The sequence below is a fragment of the Anser cygnoides genome, chromosome 8 (assembly GCF_040182565.1).
Source record: "Anser cygnoides isolate HZ-2024a breed goose chromosome 8, Taihu_goose_T2T_genome, whole genome shotgun sequence".
In the NCBI taxonomy this organism is placed as follows: Eukaryota; Metazoa; Chordata; class Aves; order Anseriformes; family Anatidae; genus Anser; species Anser cygnoides.
The window spans coordinates 26,572,721-26,596,139 of NC_089880.1; the positions used below are offsets into that span (position 1 = coordinate 26,572,721).

General features: G+C 39.4%; 1 long non-coding RNA gene across 1 annotated transcript in view; it reads right to left on the reverse strand.

Moving 5' to 3' along the window:
• The window catches only part of LOC106033032 (uncharacterized), a 160,591-nt gene that overhangs the window by 19,460 nt on the left and 117,712 nt on the right, over positions 1 to 23,419 (reverse strand). Inside the window, exons 4-5 of the long non-coding RNA XR_001205155.3 lie at positions 18,651 to 18,747; positions 793 to 894 (exon numbers count right to left, since the gene is read on the reverse strand). This is a non-coding gene — a long non-coding RNA (uncharacterized lncRNA). The remainder of the gene's footprint in view (positions 1 to 792; positions 895 to 18,650; positions 18,748 to 23,419) is intronic.

The following is a 23,419-nucleotide window of genomic DNA, read 5'->3' on the forward strand; positions in this document are numbered from 1 at the left end:
CATCATCTGTTATCTGCTTTAGCCAGTTCCAACCCATTTTACAATTCTAGGCCTAATCTTCATCTTTTCCAGTCAAATGATTCTCCGTGTAGCTCTGTGTCAGATGCTTCTCTAGCAGTGTATATACATCACATCTATTGCCATTTTATTTGTCTAAAAAGATCAGGATAATCTAAAGAAAGATTATCAAGATAATCCAGTAAATCTGCTTTTGGTAAACCGATACTGTGTGTTATCCCACGTCTTCCATTTGCTGTGTTTTCTATTGCTCTTCTTTCCAAAATCACTGCAATGCCTTGCATGCTACTGATGTCACGCTAATATGCCTATGCTTAACTAGATGACAGTTTTCTCCTATCTTAAATATAGGAATCATGTCTGAAATTTCGCATACCACTCCCACTTTAACATATTCCTAAATATCCTTCAAGTAGAAATGCAGTTTCAAATGCCAATTCCTTCAGACTACAGTGACGCAGATCCCCTGAAACAGCACTCCTTGATTTTGATTTTTACTTCTACCTCTAAAGGCATCATTTCCATCCTTCCAAATTCACTTCCATAAAGCCAATTTTCTCCCATCCAAGTTCAGAGTCATTGTCCAAATTGAACACTGAGGCACAAAATCATCTAATTTTTTGAAAGCATTTATGCTATCCTTAAACTCATCCTCCCTCTAGCCAATGACACAGTGACTTTCCTCGCTCTCATCTAGTTCTGATGTCTAAAAAACCCTACTGTTTGCTTCAACTTCTTTTGCAAGTTCTAAGCTGGCATCGATTCTCATTTTACCTCTGCAGTTTGGGATCTTACGCTTCCTCTCGACCAATGTATTTCCACTTCTTGAAGACTCTGCCATTTTGAAATTTCAGAATTTTCTTTCAGTAGAAATACCTGCAATGGAGCAATATCAGAAGAATATTTATTCTAAAGCATTGCCAAAATTTGTTATTACCCATTATACGGTATAACGCAATTTCTTTATACTTACTGACTTCAATAGTGCCTTATATTTGAAAGTGTTGCTTCACAGATTCAGTACAGTAGATTTACTGAAGCCTAACATGCATGTCTGATTGGAAAGCTAACTTCTAACCCTGTAAGCAGTTGATATCGCGGATTCTGCATGGCCCACCCGCTATGCATATTGATTGGGCAAAAATGTAACCATGCAAAGTGTAGCTGCAGCTGGAAATGTCCCTCAATCAAAACAAAGCTACTGGATCCAGATTTAATCTTTCTCTGACTCTGTATCAACTTTGCAAGTCAAAAGAGGGTTTCTCTAATTGTCACCTTTGAAAGCTCACTTTCAGATCTGCAGTCAAACTCAGCCTTTATTTTCTTCTCCCTAATCACCAGCACCACAGACTGTATAATTAGCAAGTGAATGACAATTCAGGACCTGCTGCAAAGCCCGAAGAGTGAGTTCATTTGATGATCAGGCCTTTTAATTGAAACTGCAGAAGGGATATGGCAATCCATCCCCTTCTCCATAGCAATTTTGATTTTGTAAGGCTTTGAACATAAAAGTATATTATGGGGTTGACTGAAGGAAAAACAACACTTTAAAATATCCACTTGTCAAAGATTCAAGTTAAACCATGAGGCTGCGCATTTGCAAAGCCCTTTTTCCAGTCATCCTCAGAAAGGTGCAAAGTTCTGGAGCTTTACAGGTTTTCAGATCCCATGAATTCCCAGTTTATTTGTATCGCAAAAAAGGCTAGACCTAAAAACTTTCAAGTGGTCTTAATTGCAGTACAGATCTCGTTTCATATGAAAACTAATGTATTTCCAATATAGCTATTCATAAGACTAATTCATTCTATTCCTGATATTGGGTATATATTAGATATGCTCTGAGGTAACATATCATTTGCCACTCACTTTTCTGGACTATATATGAAAAAAGCATCCTATTGCACCTGTACTAGAGGGAAAAGCACTTGACTTAAGCTTCTACTTAAATGCAAATCCACCACTGAACTCACATGTTAAATTGAGGATTAAATGCTGTGACAAATCAGGGTCTAAACTCCAAATTCTATGTAAAAAGTAGGACTGTGGCTGTTGTGCTCTGTAGTGTCACAGACTATATGGAACAGCTATTCACAATTATCTCCTCCACTAGTTTCTATATGAGTATTGGTGTCACAATAAAGTCACCTTTAGCTATATTATCTTGGTGTAGCATTTTCATATTTATATCGTATACTGGAATACCTGTGTAATTCAATTTCATACACACAGATGATGTCTGACTATAACTGTTAGTACCTATTGGAAGATAAGCATCATACCCATGTTTCTTATACAGGAATTCAAACTTATGGGATAAAAGATTTATTTCATGATGTAATCAAGATATAGCTGCCAAGTCAAAACCAAGTTCACCCTTCCAGCCTCATGCGTGTGGTCAACTGATGTCAATATGATGTATTTAACTCATTTAAAAACTTTAACCGAAGTCCTACCCCCTTGGAAATTTAGATTGTAGATTATCTGCACAGTAGATATTAATTAACATATTAAATAAAGCTCCAATCATAATTTTAAGTATCTTACAAGTAGTACACAGCAATATCCCTGCTTTGGTACCACTAAAAGGCTATTCCTGTCTTAACACGTAGAAAAGATTATTAATGTCCTGTATCCCTGGTCCTGTGGTATTGATTTGCTGCTCCAGTTAACAGGAATATGTTACTAAGGTAAGTGACTTATCCCTTTCTTTATTGAAGTATTCTCTAGGTGAAGAAATGTGGCTTTCCTATACTGATAAATATCTTGTTTCTATTAGCAAGATGGCAAAAAATAATACATTATCCCCTGCCTCGACATTTCAAATAAACCTGTTTGTTTTGTTCATTGGCTCAGAAAGTGGAACCTTTATTCAGATAACCAGAAGGCCATGTATAATGAACAGAATGTTTTTAAACTACAAAATACTGCTTGGATAATGCAAGTTTCAGCAATAACTTTTTTCTTCTGTCATGGATTTTGCTTTGATTCTCATCTTCTGTTTCATTTAGAATTCCCAGCCCTTCATTATTAAATTATAGCCTACAAACTATTAAAATTTACCAATTAGAACTGACAGATACTTTTTCAAAGTGAAAAGATAAGTGTTGATTTATTACAAAAAATATTCACATCCCTACCCTTCACACGTAACCAGCATCTGCCCAGCTTACTCAGAGTAGCTGCTGAATTTACCAGCCCATGCTCCCCCATGACTGTGGATACTGTGAGGTGTCATTGCAATGCACTTGTCAACAAGACAATTGCAGCTTCGGGATATATCCAGGAAGGTATTTCCAAATGCAAAGAACTAACACCATGGCACAAGGAACTCAGATCACCTCCTCACAAATATTATGAATAATTCTGCTCCTCTGATTCAAGAATGAAAAACTCAAACAGGTGCAAAGAACTACAGGGACAGGAGGGATGAGGGGGGAAATCGAGGAAGAGAGGGGAACTGACTGCAGGCAATGAACAGTTTAACATTAGAAACACCTTAGAAAGAACAAAATTCTGTGCTGCAGGTCAATGTTGCCACTAAAGCAAAAAGTATAAATGGGATAAATTTAGGCTAGATATTAGAAGGTTTCTAATCAGAAGAGCAGAGACGTTCCAGAACAACCTTCCAGTAAGAGTAGTGGGGAAATAAAATCCAACTGCTTGTAAAATGGAGCTTAATATAAATGTACAGGATTATATGATTTGAGCACCAGTAACAACAGGGGATTGAACTTCCTGCCTGTTTCCATTGTGAATTAACAAAGCAACAATCAGACTTTTACTTGAACTCTGTTATCAATAACAATGTGTAATTTTACATGGTTTATGTATTGCTAGAGCTGAAGGCCTCTTCCAAACTCCACAAAATAAGTGCAATGAACACAAAAGCTGCTAACAAGCTGGTGAGTTTTAAAATGTGGTAAAAGTGAAACATGTTAAGCGGAATGAGGTGGAAAGCAACTCAACAACAGCTCAGTCGAGGTCCAAGTTACGGCAGGTCCAAGCTTGGGGGGAAAGCAAGAAGCACCAACTACTGCAAAGTAAAATGCTCTCATGGAGAGGAAGAGATGGCTCCTAATTTAAAGAGAGCAAAGAAAACTATCTTCACACATAATCAAAAGGAAGGCAGAGAGCTTTTCAGCATAACTACCACAGTACTGGGCTGAGAAAGACAGAAGTCCTTGGTCATGAAGCACTAGCAGGTGGAGCCTGCTAGTGACATCAGGTACCTGGGAGTGAGAAAGGGAAATAACGGAGCTGTGAAATAGGGCTTGCTATTAGTCCTTACAAATGAGTCTAGGTTAGCAGTCTGAGGAAGGAAAGAAACAAGAGGCTTAATCTACAGATCATTACTTGTAGCTCTGTGTGGTGGCTATGTAACTACTGTCACCTAAGCATGAGTGTGGCTTTCTAGAATAAGCATGTAATAACTCTGAAAATGAACCAGCACCTGTGTTTATCTTCTAAAGTTACAGCTGAACTTTTTGAAATAATGACAGTGACCCAGAAAGTCCCTCCCAGTTCTAGGCTTATTTCTACAATGAGATTCTTTTAAACAGAGATGGAAAAGGCTCTGCTTCTCTCGTTGTATAGGTATGGAAAATGAGAAGGAGTTTGTGACTGAGATCATGTTGTATTTCAGTCAATGAAATTGCAAAAATGGGATAATTAGGAGGGTTGTATTGGTGCAACAACCTTATGGTAGTGAGCAGCATCAGTTCCCACTGGATCAAGCCAACACGTCAGAAGTACATTAGAAGGAAGCTGCTTCTGGCTCCTTATTCACATGCACAAGCTTCTCCATCCTGCTACCAAATTAAAGGAGCCACTCTTTTAGGTCTTCCACATATCAACAACATTTTGTTTTTCATAGAAAATTATTTCTGTTGTCAACTACTGTGTTTAGTGAAAATGGAAAAAAATATATAGAGAGAGAGAGGAAGGTCACTTCTGCAGCCGTTTCTGCATTTCTGTGTGGGAGATACAAGCTTCCTCTCATTTCAGAGTGGTATTACAGTACTCCACAATGCCCAACAAGTACAGTCAAAGCAGTCAGTGAGCCAAATCTTAGCAAAATTGTCATCTATACAATTGTTATTAATGAATTATTTTGAGAATCCACTAGGACAAAAGAAAATCCATATATAAAAACTATTTCTTATGCCAGGCATGAATTTTCTAACTAAAGGTGACAATCCTCATACTCCACTAAAGGTGCACAGAAGTAATAAATCCAGCATTAAATAATAAGTTCACTATGCCTTTGGCTATACAACAATTTCAGCTGGCTTTCTTTTCCACATTATAACCAGTCACTGATACGTATTCTTTAGATCTGTAATGATAGCACAAATTTAGGAAATAGAAGGAGTAGTTCTTTGTGAAACTTTTTTTGACTAGAAACAGACCATAAAGGAACTTATATTTCATTGTGACAATGTTTTCCTATCATTTCACTCAAATTATCATTCATGTACAGTATTTATTTTTAATTTAAAATTAAAACGCTGAATAATTAAGTACCATAGAGAATACTAATGTGTGGAACAAAGTGGGACAAATAGACTCTGTCTACAAGATTTCTATGATCCTCTCCCCATTAACATAAGCATGAGTTCTACTGGGTATTTACATATTAGATTTGGCAAGCAATAATACAATGAGACGTAATTTCTGCATTAATATTTTCTCTTTCAAATAAGACAAGTTCCTGAACTTGTCAAACATAAATGCAAAATTATGAAAAACAATCTTAAGCAAAAACTCTTGTTATTAAAATGCATGGAAACTAATTATTGATCTGATGCTATTCTGCATAAAGAAGACATGCTTGACTGAACAGAAATATTTTTAAATCATTAATATACATGTGTTTATTTTACTGAGTCTAAATTGGAAGTGGTAGATTATTCTTATTGTCTAACGAATTAGGAAGTGTGACAATATGCTGTACCGTGCTGATGTATGATATCTTTCTCCTTATACTTATTAATTTCTGTCAAATTAAAACTAAAACACTACTGGAAACCTTGAACAGCCATAATATGAAAATCAAATGTGAATTGCTATTAGAAAAGCCATAGTACCTTAGATTGCTCCAGGCAAACACACAGAGATACAATACTAAACACTGTCTTTGTATAAGAAAGGAGAGGAAAAAATCTCTTATGGGACGTGCTGCCAGTTGAAGCTGAAGCCCTGTCAAAACTGCAGTTCTTCTGTGGGAACATGGTGAAATCGAAAATCTTTGTGCAGCTGGGGTTTCTCTTCCCTTCAGTTTTCCACTTAAAACAAAAACCTAAGTGAAAATCAGTTCACAGCAGATTTGCCAATGCATCATTTCACTCTAAGGACAGATTAATAATTTCTGAACTTATTTCAACTGAATTTCATGGCCAAGATATCCTGTAATTGTACACCTCCTCACAATGACCTTTATACTATACTTATTTTACAAAATATCACTGGCAACATTTTTTCCATTCCAACAAGCTTCAGAATACATATATCTTGATATTACTCTGGAATTATTATGGTGTAGAGTGCTCTGTAAATAATCAATGACATGTAGCTCATTCACTGTAAAATTCTGAAGAGCATAATACTGAACACTGTTCATCTTTAATGCACTTTGTACAAGTCAAAGTTAACCTTTATGGAAGGTACAAGCTCATTTTGATGAATCCCTAAATCAGCCACACCAATCTAACTCTGGATAATCACAAATATATATTGTAGCAATATCTGTGTACCTGCTGCACAATGTGACTTCTCCCCAAGGAAGTGCTGTGAAGAACAACTCACCTTTACAGCCTGAACAACCCAAGTTCTTTGGTAGCTTCTTTACAAGGGGACTCAGACACCACTGCTTGTAGCATCCTTAGCACATTTCCCTTCAGTGAATCACGGAGGCTAAGTAGCAAAGTGCTTTCGCAGATGAAATGTTTTATAAGTTTATATCCCACTGCCAGAACACACAAGACACCCAAATGATATGTGATGCACCCAGAGGCATCAAGTAGTTAAACATATTCCCCAGAGTGTTCTCTTCCACAGAGTATTAACACATTGATACACTGCTTGCATATAGATATCCTATCTGAAAGTGAATTATTATGTCACTGGAAAAGTTTTCAACATTGAGACTCCTGTGTACTGCTGATGTCAGGGAGAACTAGATACCAGCTAGAAGTTTTTGTTGTATAACGTTGAAGACAATTAGGACAGTTACAACAATTTGTTCTTCTAGAAAGTAAAATACATTCTTAGTTATGCTGGTGATCCAGGGGTCAGCTAGGTGAAGTATCATCTCTTTCCATGACACTTGCCTTCACTGCCTCCCTTTTGTCAGTGTGCAATGCTGCTCTGGTGAATGTGAGTAATGATTACCCTAAAGAAAACATACAATGTATGTGATTCATTTGATCTTAACACTTCTTTTGGCAAGGTATTTATAGCTCTAGAACTGGCTCCTCTTTGCAAATCAGGCCTTTTATCATACTCTGTACCCTATTCTCTGGGGACAGACTGGGGGACTAGAGGCTGAAGAACAGCCCTGTAGAAAGAGATTTGGAGGTTTTAGTAGACATCAGGCTGAATATGAGTCAACAGTGTGCCCTGGAAGCCAAAAGGACCAAACATATCCTGGGGTGCATGAGGCACAGCACTGCTAGCTGGTCAAGGGAAATGATTGTCCCACTCTGCTCTGCACTGGTACGGCCTCACTTCAAGTGGTCTGTGCAGTTTTGGGCACCACAGTATAAAAAAGGGCATAAAACTATTAGACGGTGTCCAAATGAGGGCTACAAAGATGGTGAAGGGCAAGACGTACCAGGAGTGGCTGAGGTCTCTTGGTTTGTTCAGCCCTGAGCAGAGCAGGCTGAGGGGAGGCCTCATGGTGGCCCGCAGCTCCCTCATGAGGGGAGGCCTCATGGCGGCCTGCAGCTCCCTCACAGGGGGAGCAGAGGGCAGGCGCTGAGCTCTGCTCTCTGGGGACAGCGACAGGACCCGAGGGAACGGCATGGAGCTGGGACAGGGGAGGGTCAGGCTGGGTGTTAGGAAAAGGTTCTTCACCCAGAGGATGGTTGGGCACTGGGACAGGCTCCCCAGGGCAGTGGTCACAGCACTGAGCCTGTCAGAGCTCAAGAAGCGTTTGGACACTGCTCTCAGACAGATGGGTTGGTTTTGGGGTGGTCCTGTGTGGAGCCACGATTTGGACTCGATCCTTGTGAGTCCCTTCCAATTCAGCAATTCCATGATTCTTATCTACGATTCTCTGGTCCTTTGTGCTCTGTCAGTGTCGGGTGTGCGATATTGTGCCATTGTGATTCACTGTGCCTCAGCAAGATTTCTATTGCTCTAGGCTCTCCTGTCAGGGGCAAATCACTCTTGAATTGCACTTTTGCACTTGCTGTTCTTCTGTTGAGGTGTTTTATTGCTTTTGTAGATATTGATCTGCTTTTGGAGTTGCTGAACCCAAACATCGCTTTCCATGAAAATGTTCAGGAGAGGAATTTCTGTAGGAGTGAAAAACTCCAAAACTCTTCTCTTACGAACTTCCCCTAAGCTGTATTTTTCAGAAGCAAAGGAATGATTCATATGGAACATGGTACCAATAAAGACTGGAACAAGCAGTAGTTCCTCACTAAAAACAGTATGAAAAAGGATATACGAAGGTCTAAACCAATATTTTTACAGCCCTTAGCCTCTAGGATATCTCCAGGACCACTATTCCCATGTGCAAATAGTAAAGCTCTATTAGAGTACAGGTGAGGCAGGCAGGACGATGATTTTATTTTGGTGAAATCACTTTGCCATGTCAAACATAAAATCACATCTCCCTGAAAACTAAATCTGAGCACAATTTTCTATCTTTTGGTTAAAGTAAACAAGACAGTCAATGAATAAAGCTGTGGGTAACACCAACCACCTTGGAAGGAATTGCTTCATTTCACTTACCCAACAAGACAACATTAAGGTTTGCCTGTTTTCACAGTAGAATATACTTTTGGTTTTGCCAAATACAGTTTATTCAAAGTACAACCAAAACTCCATTACAAATAAAAGTAATAAAGTAATCAACAAAAGATGGTTGATGCAAACATGTCACCTTAGCCTTCAGGGATTTGGGTGAACGATTGCCTGAACTCTTTCTCTTTTCTTTCTCCCCTGGACAATTATTTTTACATCTTTATTCCCTGTTGCTGCTAGATGGGAAAAGTGAGTGTATTATTTTTGTCATGGTAGTACATAAAAGCTCATCTTGTAAACAGACCCCACTGTGTTATGTTTTATACACCTTGCATTTACACATTATTTCTACCAATGAAAACAGTTAAAATTTTAACAGTTGTTCTCACATTGATCCACTCCTTCATCTCAGCCTTTCCCATCACTGAAGATTGACTAGGATATAAAAATGCAGAAGCAGAAATAAAGATTTTTAATAGGTCAGATCTCTATGACTTAGAGTAGCTTGGATGAGGTCAATGGAGCTATACTGGTTTACGGCAGTTGGAGATGCATCTCCCATGGCATATTAGTCCCATATCTATATTTGGGAAGAAAAATTACTACCGGGAAAAAAAAAAAAAAAGCAATGCTTTTACAATGTTTTACATGAATCCTCAATAGCAGCTCAACAACTATTTTGAACCTCCTCACTAAGAACATATTGAATTGTGAAAAGTGTGCTGTTCTTTTGATGTAGTAAGTTGAGAGCTCTTAGTGAATCAACTTAATAATGAATTCTTTCAGATACTGATGAAAATGGTTCACTTACTAAGGAACTTAGCTTGATTTTGAAATTAATGTGGTAATTTAAAACTACTTTGGTAGAAAAGGTTTAATGACAGCTGAAACCAGAAAAGGATAAAAAATGGAGGTTCAATGAATAAAGCATTTGCTGTTTCTGCTCTCCAGGTTTAGTTGATGACTAACATCAGTGCTGTTTTCCAGGACCATTATTTGTTATCACATAACAAATAGTTCATGTCCAGCTCCTCTTATGGTGGACAGACACAACATGAAATCTCCCAAGTAAATTCTGGCTGCATTGAAACTGGTAGCAGAACTCCATTATTTTTATGGTCTCAGCTTGCTTCTAACCTTCATAAACTAACCTTAATGAAACATATTGAGCAACAGAAATTGCAGTAAGCTGTGGATCACCAGTTCTTTGTCATCTTATATCCTGCAATCACACAAAACTACAGTATTCACCCTTGATGCCTAAAATTATCATCTCTAAGGACATATTCCTGATACAATGTAAGAGATGAGGACAGGCAAAGGCTTATTTTCAGTGGCTGGGATTTGGTCATCAATGAAAAGCTGTTCACATGACCAGGAACAGACTAATCTTATTTTCTCAACGCATTAGGAAATGATTCATTATCTAATCTTATTTACATCATAGTCATCCAAGTCATTCTCTTACTCTTTTTTTTTAATCCTTAAATCCCAGCTAAATAGATTATGCCAGTACAAGTTCTGTTTGAAAATCCTACCTCTGATTGCCTTCTGGTCAAAAAAATATATACCAACATAGGTATTCAGTCTACACACTGGAGTCTAGTCATCATCTGGAGTAAATGGCCATTTCTTGTTCAGAGGTCTAATCAGTTGCATCCATTTTTTGAGTTCACATCTATTGAAATATTAGCTAATATTCTGGTCAGAAAGAATTTCAGGAATCATCAGGTATCTTCTAAAGTGAATGTGGTTAAGCACCATATTGCATCAATTGGTCCATAACTTTAATACCATGCATTAAAAACAGTTCATAGTGACACCATGTTGGTACCTGTTTCAAAATAAAAGTAGTATTTGCAGTTTGAACAGCATAAGGGGGCAGAAGAAGGCCTTGGATGGACAGTACAAAATCTTAAATGTTCCAGGATATTTTTTCTCATGAATTTTCCCAACTTCTTTAAGTAACCAAATTATCCAAACAACCTGCAACATTTCAAGATGAAAGCCATATTTTTTCCAGTAATCTTAGTAGTAGTTTTGTTCTCAGTGCACAGGGGATATTTCTTCAGATATTCTGTGAATTCTGGCCCACATTTTTAGCCCTTTTAAATCTGGGCTATATATTCTGGCCATAATTGTTTCCAAAGATTCCTGAGAAATCTGGATGTCACATTTTCCTTAACATTAACTGCAGAAGGCAAACTAATTGACCAATGTGTGGCTGTTCCACACCTCTGTACTTCCCCCCAGCACATTCAAAACCAATCAGAAACCCACCAGGGCTAATGACCAAGTCCTCTACCTTTTCTCTAAGTCTAGGTGCTGCATAAAGGCATTGTCTTTGCTTCCAGTAAAATGGGGTTAAGATGTTTTGCTGCTTCTCTTGAGACCTTTATATATAGTCTCTATGACCACAGTATCCAGTGCATCCAGCATTTACAGAGAATTGCTCATCAGTGAGAAACTGAGGCAAAGACAAATTACATGACTTGCCCTGAGACTGACCTCAATCGAACTGAAATTGAACTCAAATTTCCTATGTCCCAAACTGATACTCTAACTACTGGAACCATCTGTCACTGAAATAATAAAAAATTTAAAAGAAAATGGTATGCTATACCCATCCTCCTCTATATTATTATAGCATGATTCTCTTGCTTTATTCTGTTACTAAAAATGCACAAGACACTGATCCAAAGGAGGCTTTTTCTTGATTTATGATAAGGCTCATAATTCTAAATCTTTCTAAATATAAGGTTGCATGAAATCCTAGGAAGATTATAGGACAAATTATTGGAGAAAAAAAAATCCTAGCTTTGCCCAGAAAATAGGATCATACATATTTTTTTCCTGAACAGAATTTTATTATTTAATTTTGGATTATTCCTTGATTTGGGGGGGGAGGAGAGGGAAGGTGGTTGTTGGTTTTGCTTGTTTGTTTTGGGAGTATTTTGCTTTCGTTATTTTTGGTTTGGTTTGTTGTTTTTTTGTGTGTTTTTTGTTTTGTTTTGTTTTTTTTAGGAAAAAGATGAGGCTGTGTCTCTGAGAAAATCAGAGTATCACAGCAATTTAGTCAGTTTTTGCAGCATTCACTGTATTGTGCAATCCTCAGACTGTCCCTTTTAGGGTTTTTCTCTGTATTTACAAATAATACAAATGACACTAAAGTAGGGCTGATCATTGGAACTCTGAAGGATATAGCTGTTTATAGAATAGCTTTGCTGGCACTAATAGATAGATGACGGGTATAAAGGAAATGTAATATAATAAGCAGAAGAGAAAATACAACTCCCAATGTAACCATCCAAGTTTTCAAGAAAAATTTCACCGATTAGTGCTGGTATCCTCACTTCATTTTGTAATGTCTTCCTGTTCTCTCCTGTTCACACAATACTAGTATCCACATAGTAAATAATGCTGATATTAACAGAGATGCACTAAGACTAAAATAAGTAAGTTGGTAATGAGGTAGTTAACATGAGAGATGAAAATGCCCTGGGTGTAATTGACTGATCCAACTCAACCACTCTCACTTCGACAGGCAGCAGTAGTGAAGGTTTGTAATATGCTAGTATACATTAAGAAAGAGGTATATCTGTAACAGAGCCAATAAAATTACATTTTTGCTTTATAAGACCCTGTGGTGATAGACCAAATTTGGAATATAATGTCCAATTTTGGTCATAAGAGTGGAAGACAGATGTAGATAAAATGGAGAAAGCACAGCAGAGGGCAACCAAAATGATTAATGTACTGGAGAAGCTAACATAGTAGCTGAGAGAATGATGAAATGGGAATTATTTAGCCTCAAGGAAAGGTGATTAGGAGGTGAACTGACTGAAATATTTAAACTACCTATGGGTTATTATAAAATTAAGCTTGAAGATCAATTTGAAGTTTCCTGACAGACCAGAAATAGGGGATGCAAGATTCCATACACTATTCTCACAGGTCACTGTGGTACACAAGGTAGCTGCAGGAGTTGCCAGCATGTGGAAACTGGAGTACAGATGTGTGAGCCAACATGTAGGTACAGACTTTGAATAACCTGATGTAACTGGTGGGAGCTGAAGGCTTGACTATCTACAGCATCAGCAGCAAACTCCCTCACTAGCAAAAATCTTCTGGATGAGTAGAAATTGCTCTGTCCAGATCATCTCCAGTCAGAAATGGGGCTGCCTGCATCTTGTTGTACCTACATAATGGCTAAATATCTGGTTCCCAAATGGAGCACCTAGTTTCTTGCCAATTTATGAGGTAACATGTTCAGCATCATCTTTGGATGCCTTGTCCTGAACCTGAGGGTGGGATTCATCTCATTTAGCTTTAGCTGGCCAAGGTGAGGCAGGGCACTGACTTTAAGGTAGTCACTTCAGCTCCCACTGCAGTCACCAGAGAGAGGAAAAGATACTGCCAAAGCAGCGGTTTGTGCCTATGCTAAGTCATGTGCCTGAGACAGGTAAAATTAATTGCTCTCTAGAGATGCATTTCTCTTTCCATTGTCTCTACTGGCAGCCTCACATCTAACTAGGCTTGAATCCCAGTGCTAGGTAGCTTTTTGGCAACCATTACCACGATGCTTCTCAATTATAAAATGAATACTGGATTTCATGAACACAGAGAAGGAACACAAACTACAGAGGAGAGGGGGCCAGTCTTTAGACAAGGTAGATGACATTGAAGACAAGATTTAAGTCCCCAGGGTGAAGTGAGAGAGATGATGAGGAAAGGTAAAGAGTTCAAGCTCACTTATAGTCATTCAGGAATCTGGGAGTTAAGCAAAAATTTTCGATGAACAAACAGTTCAGGTTGTCACTGATGGATGAAGGCTGTGAATCTGCATTGAGACAGTCCTGACATGGTACTTAAACAATGCAGACTAAGAAAAATAAACTGTACCTGCACAAAGAAAGGAAGAGGATACAGTGGCTATTAACAGTGAAATATGATGTTTTTAATTAGCAAATGCTAATTGTCGGACTGGATATACAGTGGAATGGGAGCATCAAATCTCAGGTGAAAGTATGTGATAGCAAAATACTATTAATCTGCAAAGGTATAATGAGGAAAACAAAGTAAGAGAAAATGGAAAGGCTGATTGTTCCTTCCAGCAATAAAACGTTATTATCAATTAAAAAATAATGTGGAGACTATTTTTCTCTGTACTGACATAAATTTTATACAGTGTAAGTCTGAATTATATTTTTTGCATTAAGAAACCTAAAAAAGAATGATATTTATTTTCCAAAATAATATAGACTTGTGTAAATCATTGAAATTCAGCTATATAGCAAAAAAAGCTGGAAAAAAAGTGATGGATTCCACAGCAGTGATGTAAATAGGATGGAAAAGGGGAAGGAGAACAGTGGAGGAAAGAACAAGAAAGAGACTTAGGTGTATAATTAGATGTCCAGAGCAGAAGATAAACATGTAAATACATATCCAGACAATAGATGTATCAAATAGAATGACCAAGTTTTATACCTTTAGCATTACTTTAGCATTAATTGGGGAAAAGATCAATAGTGAAAATGTACTTTCTAATTAGTTCGGTCTCTTTCAGAACCTAGTGGCTTTATATACTTACTACCTGTATGAATGAATCAACAGGGTCATAATTCTCACGGACTTTGTTTCAAAAAAATGAACCAGGATGATCAGTAAAGCACAATTTGCTGCACAATTTGAATTCAGTGATCATATTATCAGATCTGAAATATTTGTAAGGAAAAGGCTGTAGCTTCATGTATTGCTCTTACTAGAGTCAGACTTTTAAAAAATGTAGAACAAAATGTAAAAATATAAAAATATGTATTAGACAGAAAAGAGATTATGGTATACCAGTAGATATTTAAGAACAGATGAGGATATTAAAATCAAAATTAACTCCATTGGAGCCATCCAGATTTCAGCTAAAGAATCTAGTAGTTGCATACAGTTTTGCTGAAGTATAAAATCACTGATATTCAGGAGTAGCCACAAATACTGGAAAAAACATTAACATTATTCTCTATGCCATACCCAATCTATTGATTTTTTATTTTTATTTAATTTAACATAAAATGGTTTGGTTTTCCTGAGTGGAAACATAAGTTGAAGGGGTAAAGAAATTGCAGATATCAGGACTGTTTACATTAAAAAAAAGAAGTGTTTATGAAAAAAGAAAATGTAAAAAGCAGCTTAGTCCTACTCAGCTCTTTGTGAATATGCTTGTGCTCCATTAAGGACAAAAGGCTCTGAAAATGTACTGCAGTAGATAGCATATGCAAGGTGATAGCAGTAAATATATATTTTTTAATTTAAAAAAAAAAAACGTTTTGAAATACCTTTCTTCAGAACCTGCACCAAGCTTCTCCTACCAAGTCTATTAAGAAAGTATGACTGGCACCACTATGCCACAGCTCTAGAACTGCACCTTCTCCCGCAGGAACCGGCATTGATTGTTGTTAGAGGCAGGGCTGGACAGCATAAATCCATGTATTAGTCAAACTGTTCTTATTTTTCTTCTTTGTGTGTGTTTTTTAAAAAATAATAAAGGACAGTTTAAAAAGGAACAAAAGAATCCATCCATACTATAAGTACTAAACTTGTACATATGTGGGGGTTTGTAAAATGCATATACATTTGATAAGCAATTGTTTTTTATTGTGGAAACATAATTATTATGACCTTCAATACATCTAGACAGAAAGACATGACTGCTATCCTTACTTTAGCTTTCCTATGAGAGAAGGAAGATGATTTGTCTCCTATTAATAGCTCCAGAAAAATGGCAGCATGTTTCTGCTCACACTCTGACAGGGATGAACTTGACTGCTTGAAAAATAGGAGTTGCCAAACGTGCTCTGAGTAAAGCTAGGGCTGGTCTTATAAAGCTGGCAGGCTAAGTGCAAGATAGAAAATGAGCCCTTGGCAATATCATGTAAGGAGAGGCTGAAAATTATTCTATGTGTTTTATCAGAAACGTTGCCTGAATATGTCAGATATCTGCAAACAGTGGAGGCTAATGATGGGGCTCTTCAAACACAAAAAGACTCTTGGTTGGGAGGCCCCTGGGAGAGCCTCCCTCTTTCATCTTTCACAGGACCAAACCTGAATAAAGCATTGATTTAATAACAGTTTTCTATTCCCCAGCCCAATTGCTCCATGCCTTCTGGAGAAGCACACAAGGGGAGTTTTCAGAACTGGAGACATAACGTGAGACGTTGCTGTGGCTCACAAGGCTGAGCATGTTCACTCAGAAAGCTTCTGATGCAGGGAGGGATGGAGAGCCCTTGGCTCTGTGGGCTGTGTGTGCTTTATGTGGTGTGCCAGGCTTCAGGCACAAGCTAAGGCATGGTACCAACTACTGGACTCTGAGGTCCTGCATTGGGCCCAAGAGAACATGAGGTTGCTCATTAAAGTATAAAATGGGAAATGAGGTTTTGGGACTCTACTCCTTCCTGTGCCACAAATATATAGCATGATGAGAAACATCAGCTAAACACTCTGTGCCTCAGTTTCCTGCTTACAAAGAGGGTTAGTAAAGCATTCCCATTGTGTAGAGCAGGATAACCATCACCATTACAGCCTAGAGTGTGCTTTGACATCTCAGGTTGGTAAATACAGCAGAACTGTACAGTATTATGAGCCTTACTCATGGCAAGGAAGAATTTTGGCTGATATGATGCCCTAATTTTTTTTCCTCCTCTCTTCCCTTCCCCTCAAAATGCCCCAAACACAAGCTGAGGAGATAACACTGTGATGGCAGCTAAGCGAGGGCCAGTGGGTACTGAAGTCTGGCTTTGTCAGTTTAATAAGCTGCTGCTCTTGCAAAAATGGCTGCAGTCTCTAAACTTAACCCCTGAGAACTTCAATTATTTTATCTACCAATCTTTTGGATTACTGACACCCTCCAAGGGAAAAGCTGTTGTCTTAGATTAGCCAAAGCAGCTACAATGCTGTCTTCCTTAGAGACGGAGGATGACTTAGCTGTCTTATCCTTGGAAAATCTATATAATCCAAAGATTAATCCAGAAAACTCTGATCTTTTTGCAGCAAAAGGCCATCCTAACAAAGTGCCTTCTCTCTAGCAAAGCTAGCTTTTCACTTTCTCTTTCAGCCTAGAGTAAAAAGAGCTGTAATTGTCCTAATAAAAGCATTTTAGCATCACGGATAGCAACTGTCATAACATAATTTCTTGCCTAGATAAAATTTATCCAGAGAGTGAAATGGTTCCTGTATTTCTCACTATGAAAAGAGAGCTAATTGCTATCAGTTAAATGAAAGCACTGAGGAGACTAGATGAACCGCCTTCTCTTGGATCTCCTACAGGTATCTTAGGCTTCAAAATACTCTGTACTGCATGTGTGTTGACTTTAAAATCATTGTGGGATACAAAATAATGCACATTGCCTCTCTGAGCTGCTTCATTAGCCTGATTTACCTCCAAGGTTCCTGTTTCAGGCAAGTCTGCTGGTCTTGCATACAAAAGGATCAGCCACAGCGCTCTGCAGCGTGAGCCGAGTCTTTTGTCCTCTCTGTAAGAGGGAATACAGAAGAGTACAAAACAAAAACAAACCTTCCCTGCAAAAGTGGTCTGTCAAATTAGCAGGGCACTTCAAATACAAAGATCTTCAAATTCTCACTTTTGCTCTACTTTAGAGACAGAAGAAAAACCTCTGTTAGCAACAAAACACAGTCCTTGACATACCGCTTCTAAAATAACTAATCGATCAATCTCTCTCTCTCTCTCTATGTCCATCTATTAAGAGAAAAGATTGCATGTAGTTTGAAAAGAAGTGTCCAAGAAAGCTGGACTGTGAGACAAAGCAGAAGCCAGACCTAAAGCAGACAGAAAAAAGCTGGAAATGTCCGTGCTCTCTGAACAAGGCAGGAAGGGAGGCAGAGTCCCAGCGTGGGTGGAGCAGGGTGTGGGAGCTTTACGGGTCGCTCTGAAGTCCGCTGTAAATGAAGCCACGCGAGTTATCTCACCCACTCTTACCAGTGACTGTGGGACATTTTAGAGGGTGACCTTTTGAAATGTACATAAAATACTGTAGATAGTCTCCGCTCCTGAGGGCATCTGTAGCATGAAACTAAAGGCGGCCTCACAGTTGGCAGAAGCTGTGTGGGGCTTTCTGTTTACATTTATTTGTATACAGACGCTGGCTTGTTTGCTGCTTTCTCTAAATTACTGCCCTCTGCATTTCCTTGGTTTTACATGCACTGCAGTTAAACCACTTTTTCTGATAAATATGGAAACTTGATGACTTGAAAAAAATCCTTCCATGTCAATTCTGCAGTTCATATTCATGCTGAGATTGTATCTAATTTTGAAAATCTTCACACTTGTGCCCTGCCATCATGTGTAATCTTTTATGCATGGCTACCTCCACTGCTGCTGAAGCAGTTGCTATGCGACAGATGAACCTGCTCCGTGGGGCCCTGACATTAGTAAAAGCAAATTGACCACAGGAGCACTAATCTAGCATGAAAAGCAGTTGGTGCCGTGCATTTCCTAGAGAAGGATTACCTAATCAACAAGCAAAACCTCCTTTTAAACGTGAGCTGAATTACCTGGGTCTGGATTTCCCTGTTTCACACCTTTTTGCTACACCAAATCATCCTGAAGAGTGAAGTCTGTGAAGGTGCATTACTCGGGAGGAACAGGGACTCACCTCAGATCAGATCCTCCCGCCTGCACCCTGGCCTGCTTGCAAATTTGTCGCCTGGGCTGATGGTTGCTGTAACTTGTTTCTCCAAGGTTACCAAAACCTGGTAATGAAGACAAATAAAGACAAAAGATGGCCACACATCAGTGAATGTCACTCTCCTATCACCTCACTGATATGAACTTTAAGTGTCGAAAAAGGGTTAGATGTGAAAGTGATCACCTAATCCACATGAAACCGGGGTATAATGCCTTCCTCACAAAAAGCACCACAGCACACAGCTGCCTTTCTTGGAGAAAGTGATCTCAGGGGAATTATACTTCACCAGCCGGATCACTACTAACATCATTATTAGTGATTTAACCCTGCAAGTACTGGGCAATTTTCTTTGAATCCATCACCTAACATATGATTATATTAGAGAAAATGAGTCCTGACTCACATAAAGGTTCAGCTGACCTGTGTCCTGGGTGTTTCTGAGAAGGATAAAGGCTGATAATCTACTGTTTTCTCCTAGTGGTAGAAAGGCTTTTTAACCCTTATCTTGTCACAGATGACCGGACTTGCTAGAAAAAGTGACTTCAAACGCCACTTTTGAAATGGTGAGAGTTTTATGATGTGAAGCATTTCCTGGAGGTTATAGCTGCTCTGCTGTTGGAGGATTCACGTCTGCCCAGGAGAGGGTCTCTGCAACTTCACTGCATCCCTGTGAGATACTAGGTATTGCATGAAAGGCGGGTTTTCCCTGCCTGCAGTTTTCTGCTGTGGTACACCAGAAAGAAACCTAACAGCCCAGTGTGCAACATTACTTGTTTCAGAATAGTTTACACCCAGATATTACAGAGACATATCATGTCCAGGACCTCAGAGTACTACCTCTGGGTTAAAGCCATAGCTTGGCTTCCTTTTCTCTACAGCCCAGTTTGTGCCAAGTGCTCAACGTGCTTAGCTCTCAGTGTAGATAAGGTGGCTCAAATTTCTCAGGAGATATTTGGAACATAACAGGATGAGAATTTGATGACGTCTTCATGGGGATGATACTGAAAACCGATGCATCATAAGGCTCAAAAGGATTTCAAATAGGAAAACAGAAGTCACTTCTTACAAAATCCGAATCTCTTCCTTAACTCTTTGTATGTCTCAGTTTCTGAACATGATAGCAACTTCAACAGAACTTGCTGTCCTTCAAATGACCAGTTCATTTGGCTCATCAGACAATTTTTATTTCTGGTGCTGCTCCTGTTTATGACAAAATTCCTGTCAAGGCATACAGTACAAGGGTTACTGACTATTCAGAGTGACATGAAGGGACTTAGTGGTACAACTTCCATTAACCTTGAAAGGATCCACGCAGCTAAATCCCCATCCTGAATATTTAACCTCCAGTGTCTCTGTCTCTTCTAGTCCGTATAAATTGCCTTGAAGAGTGAAACAAACAGATGCACAGAGGCTGCCTTTGGCATCGTGCTTAAGCATACAGTGCATAAATTCAGCGTACCTTCACACCGACCTCAGAAGGGTCCTGCCCCCCAAAGACTGATCATTGCCCTGTGCACATCAGCACAACAGTGGCTGGCTCACCTTGTGGGCCTTGCCCTACACATACATACAAAGATCTTTGTAGTTGAGCTTCAGTTCTTTGCCACGTTGTACTAAAGGCCCTTTGTGCAGGGGTAGCTCCTGCCACAGCTAAGGAGCTACCATATTCCATACGTGTAGTGCTCTTGTTGAGACCCATGACAAATGAATTAAGATCAGATGCAGAACTAGTGAGAACTTGGGAGACAGGAGTCCAGTTCCTACTCAAAGAGGAGATATTTAGTTCATACCGAACCAGTGCTCCAGCACAGATCTCAGCGCATCAGCAGACATCAGCCAAGGCAACATCAAGTATTGGTACAGTCAGTGAAGCTTAAGGAATTTCACACAGGACTTTTTTCCAGAAACACCAGAGCAAACTTCCTATCAAAGAAACACAATCTGGTGATTGGATCTTGGTCTACAAAACATCCTGTCATTCTAGCCAAATCTTTACTTCCAATGTCTAGGCTTTGCAGGAGGTTGTAAGTTAGTTGTCACCTCTGAGTTCTCACCCAGAAGTGGCTGCACATCTGTACTGGGTAAAGACGTCTTTAAAAGGAACCCAAGGGGGGGGCCTTATTCACCCTCTCAGATGCCAGTCAGTGTAAATCAGTCACTGGTTTCAACTGACCCCTTGTAACTGAAACATGAGAAATTTGGATTCTTTTTGTCCCCAGTCTACTGTGCAACCACAGCTCTGTCATTTCACTTCTCCGTGCCTCCTGGTGAAAATATTTCCCTTACCTCTGAGATTCCAATATTCTTTCTAGGCTGCATTGAGGTCTACTTATAAAACATGTTTAAAAAAGAGTTAAATGATATTTGTGTTTAGGTGACAAAATGAATGGATGTGAGTTAGACCTCACTATCCAGCCCAGAAGACTCTGTGAATTCTTGGCCTCAGGAGATTTACTGAGCACTCTGGCACTTACAGGGGACATGGACTTACCCAGGAAATGTGACAGGTAACAAACATCAGCTAAGAACCAGGTTCGATACTTTTAATATAAAGCCGCTGCAGAACTGCTCGTTTGCCAGTTAGGGCTCCTTCTGTGTTCACGACCACTTAAAGTACATTTATCCTTGCCCCAGATTTAACTAGCTCCTTCCCACTCTCCCTCCTTCACTTACCCTTCCCATAACCTGTGTGCACACAGTTCAGTATGCGCTTCTTTCCTCAGAAAGAGAGAAATTATATCCATTCAGTCTTGACTCGAGTAGGTTCAGCAAGATCTTTTAGGATGTGCCACAACCCAAGGAAAAAAGCTGTACAAGCTGGCCTCCACAGAAGCCAGCCTGAGTTGAAGAAAGCTGTAAAGGTGCTTCAGCACAGCATTTCACCTGAGCAAACAAGCACTGCTGCATTGCAGGGTACTTCAGTTGAGGTTCAGGGCCACACTGATGCTGCTATTTCCACATTTGAGTGCACCATCTGGATGTACTAGCTTGGGCAGGTGCTAGCTCAAGGCTTTCTTTGCCGTACTTCAATACACAGAATAGAGATGTCCCCACTTGTCAGGCAGGCTCTCCAGTCGTCCGCCCCCATCACCCTGCTGTCCTTTCCAGCACCTGCTTCAGCTTGACTTTGTTTTCCTTGAAGGTAAGTGATGAGAATTATACAGATGAGATTGTTCAAAACTCATCAGCGTTTTGTACAATGGTATTAATACTTCCCTCTTTCTCCTGGAAATACCTCTCTTAATGGATCCCGGGATCACATATGGGGCTTCTTCCCATTCATGTTAATTTAATCTCTCCTGCTGTTCATCAGAGCTTTTTTCCTGCCCTAACAGCCACTTCCTTTTTGGAGCAGTGACACAAATTATCATTAAGCAGGGCAATGCTCAAACCCTCAAGGGCTACAATTAGGTTTCGGGGTTCCATGTGGGAGGACTGCACCAGACTACTATAATCCTTTCTTTATTCTTTAATGATCACTGCATTCTCAATGTATTAATAGAACTCATTTCCTATCCTTCTGGATGTGTAAGACAAAAGTAATTAAAACAAAAATTAAGAAGCTCTTTGGACGTAATAACAACAAGGGCCCAAATTCAGCTCTCAGCAAAGTCCCAACAGCTTGATTCTGTGCCCAAAAAAGTCACTGGAAAATATCTCACTGAGTGTAGCAGGGCGAGGTCAGGCTCGCCATGAAGTACTTGAGAGCTTTGTATTTATATCCGTAGGCAAAAAACTCCCCTCTAGCACTCACTGTGAAAAGAGCCACTTTGCCCTACTCCAGAGATTAGCACCATTTGTGCCTTATTTCACCTGGATGCTGAATGCTTTTGAGTTCCCGGGTTCCTGATCTCACTGTAAGATGGGAATGAAAATTTTCAGAAGGCATCCCAAGGCTTATGCAATTTCCTTATCTTTTTCATAATGAAAAAAAAAAAAATGACAAGATATGCCACAGTTAATCTATTTTACAGTAAGATATTCCCCATTCCAGCATTTGTGGCCTTCTCTCTCATATTTTGGTGTCTCTGAGGAGTAAGTCTGCATCCCTTACTATGTAGCCCACCGAGGACTGTGAGCACGTCTGGGAATGGAAATGCATGAACTCCAAACTCGGAGCTGGGAGAAGAGGAGGGCAGGAAAAAAAACCTGATGCTCAAACTTATATATGTTTCATGCGATGAAAACTAATTATAAAATCAGAATGCATTACCATAATTGTTTATATCTGTGTTTTAAGGAATTTGCTGTCTTCTGAATCTAATAAACGAAGGAACTGAAGCTTGACTGCTACAACAGTTTTTAATCTGTTTGGAAATTAGTCCAAACAATGAAGAAATGCTTTCCAGTATCACAAGAAAATGTTACAGTAAGGAAAGAAAATGGAAGGGAAAGAGAAGCCTTTAAAAACAAAGAAACAAACAAACCCACTTAATTATTAATTGGGGATAATTAGGGACCGAATGTGCCTGGCTCGCCTGGAGCACAGGACAGGAACCAAGGGCATACAGAGCATTGCCCTGGGCTCTCTGACCCCACAAAGCCCCAGCAGATGCTGCATGCTGCTCCCCAGGGAAGCCAGGAGCCAGGGCCCTGGTGCGCTGTCTGCGAGGGGCTGGCAGGTTGCAGACAGGGGGCTACGCTCCTAGCCCAGACAAAACGAGTGGTCCTGGCACACCGGTGAGTTCCATGTTCTCCCTAGGGGTTGGCAGCAAATGAAAATGGTACGCTCTTGC